The sequence below is a fragment of the Triticum aestivum genome, chromosome 4A (assembly GCF_018294505.1).
Source record: "Triticum aestivum cultivar Chinese Spring chromosome 4A, IWGSC CS RefSeq v2.1, whole genome shotgun sequence".
Classification (NCBI taxonomy): Eukaryota; Viridiplantae; Streptophyta; class Magnoliopsida; order Poales; family Poaceae; genus Triticum; species Triticum aestivum.
Genome location: NC_057803.1, coordinates 376,812,627 through 376,827,762, shown reverse-complemented (window position 1 = coordinate 376,827,762; position 15,136 = coordinate 376,812,627).

Here is a 15,136-nt window from a genome sequence, read left to right as displayed (position 1 = left end):
GGAGCTCGTTTGCCGCGATGAGCGCAGCTCGGGCCTCCATGGGTGCGCGGAGCGCGCGGGACGAAGAACCAGCTGGGGTGAGCGAGGGAGTAGCGGTGTGGCCCTCTTGCCGCACGGATGGATGCTGAGACGGCGCTTGCTGCTCGTTCCCCGTTGGGCCGGTGGCGGCGTTGACGGCAGGTGACGGGGAACGGCGAGGACGCCCGCCGACAGGAGCTGTCTGGGCGACGCGGGAAGCGAGAGCGGCCCGGCGCTCGGCGCGGGCCCGACGAGCGTCAGACATGGATGCGATGGTCGGAGGAGAACGGGGTGGTGGAAGACGAATTCCGGCGCACCCCTACCTGGCACGCCAAATGTCGGATTTCGGGTTCCGGCAGACCCTTGAGGTTCGAACACTGGGGTGCGTGCAGAGATTTCGCCTTCTACCTACCTGCACCCCTCCGCCTCGCTAAGATCTAAGCTATGGAAAGAACAGCACAAGAGACACAGGGTTTATACTGGTTCGGGCCACCGTTGTGGTGTAATACCCTACTCCAGTGTGTGGTGTGGTGGATTGCCTCTTGGGCTGATGATGATGAGCAATACAAGGAAGAACAGCCTCGCGAGGGTCTGTTCTTGGCTGGGGGGATGAACTGCTAGGAGGAGTTCAGTCGCCCTTCTCTCTCTGTGTGTGTGTGATGCTACTCGATCCGATCCTAGCTAGTTTCTCTCTTGGCTTCTAGATTCTCCCTTCTTTATTGCCCCCCTACCCTGGGGGTGGCTAGTCCTATTTATAGGCAAAGGCCCTGGGCCTCTTCCCAAATATTGAGCGGGAAGGGCGCCAACAATTGGCCATTTCTAAGGGGAACATCTGGTACACTTATCCTGACTAAAGTTGATCCTCGCCTGCCAAAGGCTCTAGTGGTGACGCTGGCTTGGGCTCCACAATGACTTCCTCCCTGCCGTTGGACTGGTCTTGGTCTCGTTGCACCGAAACGGGTGCCTTTACTTGATGCTCTCGCCTGCGCTTGCTCCCTTTACACCAAAGAGGAAAGGAGGACACTGCGCGGGCTGGCGCCCGCCTGGCGCCCTTGGTCGTCATGGCTTGCGTCACGGGCACCTCGTGAGGTACCCCGCCTTGATCCCTCCGCCTCTTCGCGAGCCAGCCTGATGAGGTCGTGCCTGAGGAAGCTCCGTGTCGTCCGCCCCGCGAGGCTTGGCCCCTCGCGAGGGTCTTGGGTCTGTGTTGATGAAGATGGGCCGTGCTGGGCCCCTCCTCGAGCCACGCCGCAGGCCGCAGGCAGGCAAGTCTGGGGACCCCCGTTCCTAGAACGCCGACAGTGTCGGTTCTATATTTGGTGTATCTCATGGTTGGGGTCCTAAGCTAGGCGTCTTGGAACGATGGTAACATGGACACAGGGTTTTACCTAGGTCCGGGCTCTCTTGAAGAGATAATACCCTACATGCTGCTTTTGATTGTATTGATACGGGTGTAGTAGTACATTTATCTACCACGAGATTGTAGTAATCAATATGAGATTGTCTATTGACTAGCCTGACATCAGTTTATATATGCACCGTAGGCCTAGGGTTCAGAGGAGTCCTTGTCTTGTGGGCCAAATCTTTGGGGAATCCTCCTAGTATTCGGCATGGGCTGCCCGAAGTGGCCCATTATTGAATCATCATGGGGTCCTTAGCCCGATCCAGCTGGTCGGGAGACGACGTGGTGAGAACCCCATGGTCCAGGACACTATCAGTAGCCCCCTGAACCAGTCTTCAAGTTGGGGACGCTCCTCGAATCTTCTGAACTTTTCTTCATCTTCAGTCTTCGGTCCTGAAAACTGGTTTAACAAATCTTCTCATCTTCGATCTTGCGGATCGCCGAAGTAAATCCGAAGAGTTTACGCGTCGGGTATCCGAGGAGCCCCTTTAAATTCTCAGCCTTTATCAATGACCTGTTATTTTATACGCCACATCTCAGGTTTGAAGTTTTTCCCATGCGGCGGTGTCCTCTCGCATTCGAGCTCCAACGCCGGACTGCATTCGACATATCTTTTGCAGTCGAGCACCAACACCGGACTATATCCGAGCTCCAACGCTGGACTATATCCGAGCTCCAACGCCGGTCTATATCTGAGGTGTCGTAGATCACCTTGGCTTGAAAAGTTTGAATGAGTTCAACCGAGCTTAATGCCGGAAATGCCCTCTATGGAGCCAACCACTTGTATCTGAGCTTTATGTCGGACTGCTTCCAAGGTGATGCAGCACGTCAGGCTTGGGCTGATTTTTTGCAGATATATTTTTCTTGATTGGTGCAATTTATTCTCTACCGAGATATATAACCAGTAGCCCTCAAGGTGTGTGTTGGTCTAAAACCCAAAATGCACCTGAAGGAAAACATGAAACCGCTGATCCTGGTAGCACGTGAGACCCATGTCGATTTGAGAAATCGGCCTAAGGATCAAATTCTAACTTGATAGCATACGTAGGAATAGAAACGCGGTGTAATATTTTAGAGAATATAGTGATCAGCGGATAGGCCCTTGAGAGAGGGTCTCGAGAAGTCGCCATAATGTATTAGCTTGATGTCGGATAGGTTCCAAATGGCACCTATTGTTGTCCGAAGACACATTTTCCCATAGTTCAGTCAAGCCGAACACTGAGCACTTTGAATTTTCTGCATTTAACAAGCAATGCAATAGCCACCGAGACACTGGCCGGGTGACAAAACCAGATCAGGGGATCGATGCGCCCCTTAATATTAGTAAATGATAAGCCTGAAGCCCAGTAGCCCCGAGCCTTAATGTGGGCACGGGTGGCCGAATTAAGGATCAATATCCAAAGTAAAATCACAAATTATGTGTAATGATTCTATGTATCCAAGTACTCTACATCATTAATGCTCGGATCCGCACTCTACAAAACTTTGTTGACCAACCATCAGCTTCAACCTCCTCAGCCAGTGGCCGGGGAGTGTTTGTCCCACTTTATAAAGCCTTTATGAGGGCAAAGATTTACGACAAACAAGGAATCCGGCCATACGGTTTTATAAACAAAGGTAGGCAGAGAGAATGTTATATTACTATGTAGTGTAAAAAACATCTTCCAAAGAAAATAGCCCCGCTATTGGTTCCTTTCATTGGGTTGTCATGCCGACCATGATCATGAAAGCTCACCTCTGATCAATCTGGGAGAAAAATGTTGAGAATTTAGTTTGGGGAAAGTTCTCGAACTATGTGGTCTTTGGCGAACCTAAATTTTCACTTCCGTCGTTGCCGACCAATTATATCCTTTAAGATCGCTAGCTTTTGGCTACCCAGTCTGAGGTACTAACTCGGATGACCCGGTAGTAACAATCACAGAGTTTCTCCCTTGACCGCCTAGCCAAACAATTAGGAACGTAGGGGTAAGCATAGGAGCCAGGCAACCCAGCTTCGCCAAAATCTTAAGTCAAATTGATGCATATTTATGGCTTTATAATGATAATTACAAAAGGCAGTGCTTGTATACTAAATACAAACACTGATGATATATGTTTATTTTGACTTTGTTGTAACCTTTTATCAGCTGAAAGTGGCCATCGTCGGCTTCTACCCCTTTGTAAATACTACGCAGGGTGTTTCCATAGTAACAAAACAACCCTTAGCCGATGTCTCGGTGCCCGGAGGCGGTTGCGCTAATGGAAACAAGGCAATCAGATATGCGAGCTTTATAACTTTCACTTAGTCATAGGAGCTTTAAACTGGGGAAGATAGCTACGAACCCCCGGTTAGTGTTCGGCACCAACCAAAGTCTAGCACTTCGGCCAATGTTATGAAAGGCCCATCGTTTAACACGGAGTAATCGGTATCGATCTATACTTTGACACCGTCATTGGATCACTGACCAGTTTACGCCCATTGTGACAGTCAGTTTTCGGCTTTCTCCACTAAGGCACTTAACCATGCAAGTTGGAAGCTCAATCGTAGTGGTTCTCCCTTTGCACACCTAGACAAACAAAGCAGAATGTAGGAGGCAAGCACAGGAGTCGGGCAATTCAACTATTAACCGAAGACACAATTCGAAATCGATGCATATAAAGCAATGCTCGAGAACGCTATGCCAAGGACTCTATGGGGTACCTCAGTCTGGTGGATTCGGCTATTATCTCAGCCCCCCGTTAGTATTGCCAATGCTTTAAAGGCGTCTGGCTTTGTACTTCTCAGGAACTAGTCTCGATGTGGCGTGTCTTTTGTCAACGCCGAGGTGTAGTTCGGCGGGAAAGGTGCCGAGCCGTGGCTCGAAAAAGATCTCCTGAGCTAAATTGTTATGCAGGGCACCTCGGTCATGAGGATGTCCCGCTTCCTGAAAGAAAAACATACAAATAGCTAAAAAGTGTCATAAGCTCGAAAAGCTAAAAACTTATGTAAAATCTTGACGTCCGAACTAAATTGAGTGTTTAGTGCCAATCCGAAAATTGGTCTTAAAAAATTGTTATTCTGTCGTGCTTTAATATGACACATCTGATCTCAAGTCTTCAAGTAGATCAGCCTATGGATTGAACCTCCTATCCCGAAGGCGGAGTTCTTATCATTGGGCCAGTTTAGTGAACTAAGCTCCCCAACTATTGATCACACACTCGCGTAGAAAAAAGGAGTGATAGAAAAAAAAATTGCAACGACTAAGAAGAAAACAATTATTATAGAATGGCTCATATAAATTTTAAGAGCCCCTAGTTAGCTTGGGCTAAGGGAGTTTCTTTTAACAAACAAAGTATGTGAGTATGGTTGAATCGAACACAAACTAAATATTTAATACTTTGAGCATGAAAGCGACTTAGCTGGTTAATGTGTTCGGCATTGATGACGCGGTCCGAGCTTGGTGTAGGACTAGGTTCGAGCCCCCAGGCTGGTCCTGAGGTGGCTAAGCGGAGAGCTCGGCACTCCGAAGCGGTGACATAGCACGGCTAATGTGGCGAGGTGGGACCTCCAGTCCACCCAAGGTGACGGAGCAGGCCGGTAGTATGATGATGAAGTCCCCGTCGTAGGGTTAATGAAGTGATGATGAAGCCCCCGGTGTCGGCATCCTGGGAACGGGGGTCCCCTGACTTGCCTGCCTGCGGCCCATGGCGTTGCTCCACCAGCGGCTCTGTACAGCCCATCCTCATCAGCGAACACTCAAGACCCTCGCGAGGTGGACGACACAAGACCACCTCGGGGGTGGCCTCACCAGGCTGGCTAGCGAAGGGCGGAGAGATCAAGGCGAAGGGCACCTTGCGAGGTCCCTCTGATGCAAGCCATGATGACCAAGGCCAGGCGGGCGCCAGTGCATGCAATGTACTCATATCCTCTTTGGTGCTAAAGGGGCAAGCGCATGCGAGGAGTCCCGAGGCATCAGGAAAAGGTTTTCATATCGGTGCAACAAGACCAAGACCAACAGGACGGTCGAACGGAGGTTACCATGGAGCCCAGGACGGCATCACCACCAGAGCCTTAGGTAAGCGAAGACCACCTTTTGTCAGGATAACTTGTACTAGTTGTCTCCCTTCAAATTTGGCCATTGTGGGATCCCTTCCCGCCTACATTTGGGAAGAGGACCAGGGCCTCTATAAATAGGACTAGCTACCATAGTAGAAGAGGACGGATCTTGGGTCTGGGATCATTCACATCATCCTTAACCGCACAAGCTCACCGAGCTCAAGGAAACCTGTCCTCAGGAGGCTATTCTTCCCTTGTACTTGTTCATCCTCAGCCCAAGAGGCAATCCACCACACCACACTGGATTAGGGTATTACACCACATCGGTAGCCCGAACCAGTATAAACCTTGTGTCCTTTTTTCTGCGAGTTCGACGTGCTGAGCTTTAAGATTGTGGCAAGAGACTGAGCTAGGGAGAGGAGAGATCTTCGTGCGCACCCCAGAGTTCGAACCTCAAGGGTTTTGTCGGAACCCTAAATCCTACATTTGGCGCGCCAGGTAGGGGGTGCGCTGAAGCTTTCCTTCCGCCGATCCAAGCTCCACCACCAACGTGCCTTGTCCCCATGCCTGGCGTCTCTCCCCCGGCTAGGATGATGGACACCCACGACAGTGCCAGGGGGCTAAGGGCCTTTGCCCCTGCCTTGCGACAGGTACAATGGCTGCCCAAGTTCAAGCCGGAGATGCCGCCACGCTACGACGGCGCAGCGGACCCATCAGCCTTCCTGCTGGCATATGAAGAGGCTGTCCTGAAGGCTGGGGGCAACGACAAGGTCATGGCCAACTGACTTCCCACGGCCCTCGCTCGTGTGCTGCGCGTCTGGCTGCTCGCCCTCCCAGGATATTCAGTTGCATCTTAGGAGGAGTTGTGCGGCCTCTTCATCGTGCGCTTTGCGGCACCGGTGCCCCTCGCCGTCGTGGCCATCCTTGGCAGCTCACGAGCACCGCCATCCGACCATCACACCAAGCCATTCTTCCACTAGATTGGCGCCGCTTTCATGCGGCAAGGAGCTCCCCTGGGCTGGGCGGCACCAAAGGCCGACCTCGCCTTCGACTCGGGGGATCACCCCGTCACCACCGTCGGCTCAAGCGTGCTTCCAATTCTTTGCACACCCACCATCTGCAGCGTAGCCGTCACCAAGACCCTTATCAATGGCGGTGCCAGCCTCAATGTGCTCTTTGTGGAGGCTTTTAGCCTTCTTCACGTACCACTCGAACAGCTCCGCCCCAGCAAGCCCTTCTACGGGGTCGGCGGCGGCTCCACCAGCCCCCTAGGGCAAATCTGCCTTCCCGTGACCTTCAGCACTCGCGACAACTACCGCACGAGCTGATCGACTTCGACATCACCCACATCGGCCTCCCATACCACGCCATCCTCGGATACCCGGCTCTAGCCCAGTTTATGGCGGCGACCCATCCGGCTTACAACCTCATGAAGAAGCCCGGGAGCAAGGACGTCCTCACCATAATTGGAGACACCAAGGAGGCCCTGGCGGCGCTCAAGTGTGCCCTCAAAACTGTCACGGCAGCGCGACCGGCCAATGAGGCCACCCCAGGGGATAAGGAGTCCACGCCAGCAAAGAAGAAGCAGTTATTCACTCAAGATCGGTCCGAAACCAAGCAGGTGCCAGTCGAGGAAGATGGGTCCTCAGGAGCCACCTTCACCATAGGCGCCAACCTCGACCCAGATCAAGAGGAGGCATTGCTAAGGTTCCTGCACGCAAACAAGGATGTATTCGCCTGGGAACCCAAGTAGCTAGTAGGGGTCCCTAGAGGGGTGATCAAGCATCACTTGAGGGTGTGCCCCAATATGTGCCCTGTGAAGCAGAATGAGCGGTGAAAGCCCACATAGAAGCGGTCCTTCATCATCCAGGGAACCTGCAAGCTGGAGGTAGCAGGTGTCATTCGCGAGGTTCGGTACCCCGAGTGGCTGGTGAGGGAGTCCTGGACTAAGGGGTCCTCAGGCATCCGGCCTGTTAGCCATGGGCCGGACTGATGGGCTGTGAAGATGTGAAGACCGAAGACTGCACCCGTGTCCGGATGGGACTCTCCTTGGTGTGGAAAGCAATCTTGGCGACTGAATATGTAGATTCCTTTCTTTGTAACCGACCTTGTGTAACCCTCGATCTCCCCGGTGTCTATATAAACCGGAGGACTTAGTCCGGAGGGGGAGAGACTCATTACCATAGCCATATAAGCTACACCTCTAGGGTTTAGCCGTTATGATCTCAAGGTATATCAACTCTTCTAATACTCGTAGTCATCAATATCAATCAAGAAGGACGTAGGATATTACCTCCATAGAGAGGGCCCTAACCAGGGTAAACATCGTGTCCCCTGTCTCTTGTTACCATCGACCATAGATGCATAGTTCGGGACCCCCTACCCGAGATCCGCCGGTTTTGACACTGACGTTGGTGCTTTCATTGAGAGTTCCACTATGCCGTCGATGAAAGGTTTGATGGCCCCTTCAATCGTTGATAGTGACGTTGTCCAAGGAGAAACCTTTCTTCCCAGACAGATCTTCGTTTTCGGCGGCTTCGCACTGCGGGCCAACTCGTTTGGCCACCTGGAGCAGATCGAGAGCTACGCCCCTGGCCATTAGGTCAGGTTTGGGAGCTTGAACTACATTGCGGACATCCGTGGAGACTTGATCTTCGCCGGATTTGAGACCGGAGCTACCACTCCTGGCCACCCCGAGAGACATGACCTAAATATGCCATCGGACGGCATCCAGGAGATAGCTCCTGTAACCGCTCTGGCCTTAAATCCGGAGCAGACTGCACCATCCAAGGACCAGAGGCTCAACCCTGCCACGAAGGCCACAGATTCCCCGGTGTTGGAGCCGCACATAGACTTGATCTCATATGATACATGTGCCATTGGAACTCCAGACTTGCCTCCGGCCGTAAGTTTCGAACCATGGGAGCACGCGGACGCCAAACTGGATCATTTATCGATCTTCGAATTTAGCGCCACAAACATCTTCCAGCACTTGCCTTTGGTTGATGTGCTAAACTCATTAAAAAAACCTGTCCTTGGTGGGGGATTGTCGGATTTCGGGTTCCGGCAGACCCTTGAGGTTCGAACACTGGGGTGCGCGCAGAGATTTCGCCTCCTACCTACCTGCACCCCTCCGCCATGCTAAGATCTAAATTAAGGAAAGAACAACACAAGAGACACAGGGTTTATACTGGTTTGGGCCACCGTTGTGGTGTAATACCCTACTCCAGTGTGTGGTGTGTGGATTGCCCCTTGGGCTGATGATGATGAATAATACAAGGAAGAACAGCCTCGCGAGGGTCTGTTCTTGCCTGAGGCGATGAACTGCTGGGAGGAGTTCAGCCACCTTTCTCTCTCTCTCTCTCTCTCTCTCTCTCTCTCTCTCTCTCTTTCTCTACTCTGACCGACCCCTTTGCTGTGTGGGTGGCTGGGCCTATTTATAGAGGCCCTGGTCCTCTCCCCAAATATTGAGCGGGAAGGGAGCCAACAATGGCGGGCTAATTTGAAGGGGGACAACAAGTATCAACTATCCTGACAAAATTAGTCTTCGCCTGCGCAAAGCTCTGGTGATGACGCCGTCTTGGGCTCCACGGTGACCTCCGTCTCGTAGTCCTCCTGGTCTTGGTCTCGTTGCACCGAAATGGCAACCTTTGCCTGATGCCTCGGTACTCCGCGGCTACGCTTGCCCCCTTTGCACCAAAGAGGAAAGGAGGACGCTGCGCGGGCTGGCACCCGCCTGGTGCCCTGAGTTGTCACGGCTTGTGTCATGGGCACCTCGTGAGGTACCCCGCCTTGATCTCTCCGCCTCCTCATGAGACAACCTGACGAGGCCGTGCCTGAGGAGGCTTCGCGTCGTCCGCCCCGCGAGGCTTGGCCCCTCGCGAGGGTCTTGGGTTTGTGTTGGTGAAGATGGGCCGTGCTGGGCCCCCTTTTGAGCCATGTCGCAGGCCGCAGGCAGGCAAGTCTGGGGACCCCCGTTCCTAGAACACCGACAGTAGCCCCCGGGCCCAAGGCGCACTCGGACTTGGCCGTGCAGGGAGGCGGAAGGGCAAGGGCGAAGCGCCGCGGGCCCTAACAGCCAGCGGCCTTGGGCACCGCGTGGCGGTTGATTGGACATGGGCGGCACTGTTCCCCCACGCCCTCCTTATCTTGTGTCGTGCTAGGCGGACCCGTAGTCGTACATAGCCGTTCCCCTTTTATCGCTCGAGCGCCCTATGTCCTTCCTCCGCTCGAACTCCGGTTTTTGTTTTCAACTCAATCTCGAGCCTCCTTCCCCCCCCCCTTCCCATCGCCATGGCTCCGACGAAGAAGGGGAGAGGGAAGAAACCCGTGTCTCCGCCTTGCCCGCCGCCGTCGGCGGCCCCCACCGAGGGCTTGGGCAAGGTCAGCTTGACTCTGGCCACCATCTTCAATGAATGCGGGCGGACGACGGCCTGGCCCGCGTCCCACTTCTCCATCGACAGGACAGCCACCGAGGTCCCGTATCTTGCCGACGCCCTGTGGGCGGGTCTGGTTCCCCCCTTTTCTGATTTCTTCAACGCCGTGCTTTCCCACTATCAGATCCACATGATGCATCTGGGTCCTAAATCCATCACCCTCCTTTTGGTCTTCGCCTTTGTTTGCGAAGCTATGGTGGGCATCCCTCCTTCGGTTGCCCTGCTGTGCCACTTCTTCTCGTTGCATCTTGTCGACCCTTCCCAATGCTGGGCTTGTGTGAGCTTCGTTGCCGCGCTTGAGACGGCGGCCTCTGGGATTGACTTCAAGCTTCCTCTGCCCGCGGTCGGGTTCCGTGAGCGGTGGCTGTATGTGGACGCAGGGGTGCCCAGCCCCTGCTATTGGAGCCGACCTCGCCTGCCGTCCCCAATTCGGGCTGGGGCCAGGAGACGCTTGAGAGCCCCCGGCTCGTCTTCGTCTGGCGCCGCTTCGCGCTCTTGAGGTCGCTTGGCGTGACAGCGCCCAAGGTGGTGAAGGAGTTCCTGCTATGCCGCGTTGCTCCTCTTCAACACCACTCTCACCGGATGTGGGCCTTCCGTGGGCGCGAGGATCGTATGAGGCTCCAGGAAGAGGACCTAACTCCTGAGATGCTGAGGACGGCGCTCTTGACCCTGGCTGGGGACCCCAACCCCGGCAGTGTCCGGCAGGGAGGGGCCTTGCTGTACCTCTGCCAGAGCAGGGGCGACTTTGTGAAGCAGATGCCTGTCTTTGATGAGTGGGGGCCGCGCCCTGTCGGCCTTCAGGGGCCTCGCGAGAACCCAATGGTGGTGACGGCCCTACCAGTCGGCCAAGGCGACTCATCCTCGAGTGGCGGAGCAGGGAGGCACGAGGCGCCAGAGGCCGAGGGGGCTCCCGGCGCGGTGACAGCGCCGGGCGAGGCTCATGAGGAAGCAGCTCTTGGGGCCCGTGCCGCTGAGGCTGAGGGTGGCGAGCAGCTGCCCTCAGTGCCTACGACTGGGGCCCCCGAGGCTCCAGCTGTGTCTCTTGGGGAGGCGATTGGCAGCGCACACCAGGCAGGCGCCCCTGCCGCAGATTGCCTTGCCGCTCCGTCTTCGTCGAAGGTTGATCCATGCGCCCAACTCTTGGGCCGCTTCCGCATGAACTTCGAGGCTCTCCGGAAGAGAAGGGAGGCCCTGGGCGACAATTACCCTTGTCGCCTGCTGAAGCGTCGGAAGTACTTCGCCACTGATGAGTAAGCCTTTTCCTTTCCCGGCTCCCGATCCTTCTATTACTTGTACTGACCCTTGCTCCGTAGGCCCCTTCCAGCCGAGCTTGCGGAGACGGCTGAGGAGCCGTCCCCCTTGGCTTCGCCCCCTCCACCGTCCTCGAGCGCTCCGAGCAGCGGAGCCCTTGTGGTGAGGGCGATCGAAGAGGCGAACCATCCCGAGGCGCACCGTGGCCACGCGCACCTCGCGATCCTCCTTCGCGGGCCTTCTCATGGCATAGCCAGCCTGCCATGGGCCTCTCGCCTGGTCGTGAACTGCGATTCGCTGAGGCGCTTCCTGCGCTCTTCTCCTGAGGACGGGCTGGCCCCAGGCCGGGCTTCTGACGCGGCGTGGCCGGCCGTCGCGCGGGTGCCAGCCCCCAGCCCCCAGCCCGGAGGGGGAGTGCTGACTCGCGGCCCCCGGCGCTTGCTCGGGGTGGATGTGTGTGTGGAAGACGTGCTCGAGCGTGCCCGGGAGCACCGCGCTCTCCGCCAAGGGTTCCTTCTAAGGGCGACTGACGCAGTGAGCCTGCTTGGTGAGGAGCTTGCTGATGAAGACGTGCGCCTTGAGGCCGAGGGCCTGCGCCTGGCTGCAGAGAGGCGCGAGCTGGAGGGCGCCATCGCCCTTGCGTGCCGTGAGCATGATCTTGATGAAGCAGAGGCCAAGGCGTCGTTAGTGGCATCTCGGGAGGCCCGGTATCGGGCCGCTGAGGAGGCTCGGGAAGCTGACCGGCGGCAAACGGCTGCGGAGGAGCGGGCTCGGGAGCTTCTGGCCTGGTGCCACTCACTGGAGGAGCAGGTGGAGCTGCGCGAGGCAGCCCTTGCATCGATGAAGGTGGCCTCTGGCGACTCAGCAGAGCTCTAGAAGCGTGAGGAGGCGCTGACACTGGAAGCCGCCAAACGTACCCACGAGTACGAGCGTCTGGAGACGAGGGAGCGCTTGGTGACGCAGGCGGAGGATGATGTTGCTGCACAGGAAGCCCGCGTCCTGGAGGAGGTCGGACGTCGAGTGGCGATGCAGCATTTGAACCTCGAGCACGAGTTCAAAGAGAAGCTAGGGTTGATCCGGGCCGAAGCTGAAGGCAGGACTGCCGCTTTGAGGGCCAAGCTGGAGGAGGCGGTGCGGCGGGCCCATGCTTCCCGGGCCGCCCTTGAGGTGGCGCGAGGTGAGTTAACCGCCTCCCAGGCTGAGGTGCTCCTTCTTCGCCAGCGGGCGGAGGAGGCTGAGGCCATCGCGCGTCAGAATGTGGACGAGATATGTCAGCGGCGGATCTTGGAGCATGAGCACGGCCCCATGCTCACCACTCTCCGGGAGAGAGCCAACGCGGCCTTGGGCAACATCTGCAAGGAGGCTGCTGGTGAGCCGCACGCAATCAACTACGCGGGCAATCTCCAGTTCTTCACTGATGTGGTGACGCAGCTGGAGGCGCGGTCGACCAGGGCTGACAGGTTGGTGGAGGAGAGGAGCCGCGCCCTTCTCAGGCGCGCCTTTTCCCGCATCTTCAGTCACCTCCGGAACATGGATCCCCATTTTGATTTTGATGCCGCCATCGCCCAGTCCCCCAGGCTGTCCGAGGTGACCTGGCGCACTGGGTGGAGGACAATGTGGACGCTCTTATCAGGGCCTTTGCCTTAGACAACGATGATGCGATCGTGGCGGCCGACGAGGGCGGCGCGATGGGCGGCCCTAACACCGCTGGCGGCTACGCGGACAGCGATGGCGAGTTCAGCGGCGCCAGCAACGGCCCAGGTGGTGCTCCTGAGGACGCATTGGGGGATTCGTCCGACTGACTGTATATCGTTCCTGCTTCCTTACCCTGCATGAATAGAACTCAGGTTTTGGCCTGATGACTATGAGAGCATTTTGGAGGGGGGGCCCTCATGTAAAACTTGTGTTTATCGTATCAGTAGAAGCCACATCGCCCATGCGCCCACGCCAAGTGGCTAGCTTAAGTGACGCGCTGGTCGGCTAGTATACCTTTGTTCCACGCTGGCCCTGAGCCAGCCCGCGGGGGTTGTGGTGTCCTGAGTGTCCCCTGATTGAATCCGTAGGATCTACAGTAAAACACCCTCCTGAGAGGACGCGGCAGCGGCAGTCTGGGCTGCGCGCAAGCTAGGCCTGACCCTGCTTGCGAGGGGAGGCGGCTGAGGCGAAGTGGTAACCAAAACACGAGAAATTGCTCGAACGAGACTAAGCACCCCTCCCCGAACACACGCAAATCTCAAATTCGAATCCAACTTGAATCCAGCGGGGAAAAGCGACAACCAAGGGGAAGAGCAACGAAAGCAAACAAAAGGCCGCGTCCGGCACCTAGTCTAGTCATATATGTCTTCTCACCAGCGCAGAGCTAAGTGCTGCCACTGGGCGTGGGAGGGAGCCCGAGGGCCTGAGGCCGGCACCCCTGAGACTTCGGGGCGTGTACAGCCCCACTCATTATTATGTGAGAGTGTCACGGGGCGGCGAGCTTCACAGGCACTGGGCCTTCTTAACAGGTACTGGCCTTGCTTCATATCGCCAGATGAGGGCCCCGCCTTGCGCCACACTCTAGTGCCATCAACGACGACCGGAAACCAGGACGCTGCCGATGGGGTAGAGCGGTCGCCAGTGGTTCCCCCGACGACCACGGGTCCTCCGCCGGGGGCAGGCCCTGGGGCACCTCCCCAGCAGAGGGCCTACCTCCTGAGAACACCTTGCTCCGAACGCCGCGGTGGTGATGTCGAATCCCTGCCCCTCTCCTGCAGCCCCCTGCGTCCTCCTCCCGAGGGGTAGGAGGCTGTGGGAGCGGGGCGGCTACCCGCTGCGGCAACCTGCACCTCCTGCGATCCATGGTTAGCGTATGCCTGCTGAAGAATTAGCGGTACCCGATAATCGTTGCTTCCAGCGTGCCCAGTGGGACCGTCCCGAGACTCCTGGAAGGGCTCAGCTTCTGGCGCCTCGTCCCCCCGGCTCGGGCTTAGGAGAGAGCCTGGCTCGCCCTTGTGTGAGTGTCCTTGATCCATCATGAGGGGCACGTATTCCTCTGGCGCCGCCACCCCGAAGGCCACGCCGTAGTGCTCTGCGCGCCACGCGGTCCTGCCTGACGCGCCTACCGTGGGGTGGCAGCGCGATTGTCCACTGGGGCCGCGGGTCGTGTCGAGCCCTTCTTCTTCACGGACCAGGAGCGGGGGCTGCACCGCCGCCGGTCCGGTGCTGACAGCCTCGCTGGTGTTGGTGTAGCCTTGGAGCCCGCAGGCGCACGCGGGGCCCCCGCGGGGGCCGCCCTGGGTTGGAGCTGGGAGTTGGGTGCAGAAGGGGTGAGCCCCCGAGGCGGCGAAGCCCAGGAGCTCTGCCACCCGCTCCAGCAGCACGTCGCGGCCGCCCTCCAACAGTCTGCACTGTAGCAGCTCTCGAGCCACCGTGAGCGCGGCCCTCGAGTTCGCTTGCTCCCGGCGGGTGTACGGTGTCGTGGTCGCGGCATGATTGGAGGCCCTTGTTGCCGACCGCGCCTACCGCAGTGTGAGAGCTGTCGAAGCCTGTCCACGTCGCCCGCGGCCCGCAGCACCCTGCGGACCGCGAGCTGCCTAGGGCATGGGGTCGCCTGAGGCGAGCAGCTCTGCACGGGCGGGCCATGCCGCCCATGGGTCTGGATTGCCTTCCTGGTCGCCGGGCATGGTGATGACGGCGCGACGGGGCACGGAGCGGTGGAAGACGAATTCCGGCGCACCCCTACCTGGCGCGCCAAATGTCGGATTTCAGGTACCGGCAGACCCTTGAGGTTCGAACGCTGGGGTGCGCGCGGAGATTTCGCCTCCTACCTACCTGCACCCCTCCGCCATGCTAAGATCTAAACTAAGGAAAGAACAACACAAGAGACACAGGGTTTATACTGGTTCGGGCCACCGTTGTGGTGTAATACCCTACTCCAGTGTGTGGTGTGTGGATTGCCCCTTGGGCTGATGATGATGAACAATACAAGGAAGAACAGCCTCGCGAGGGTCTGTTCTTGGCTGAGGCGATGAACTG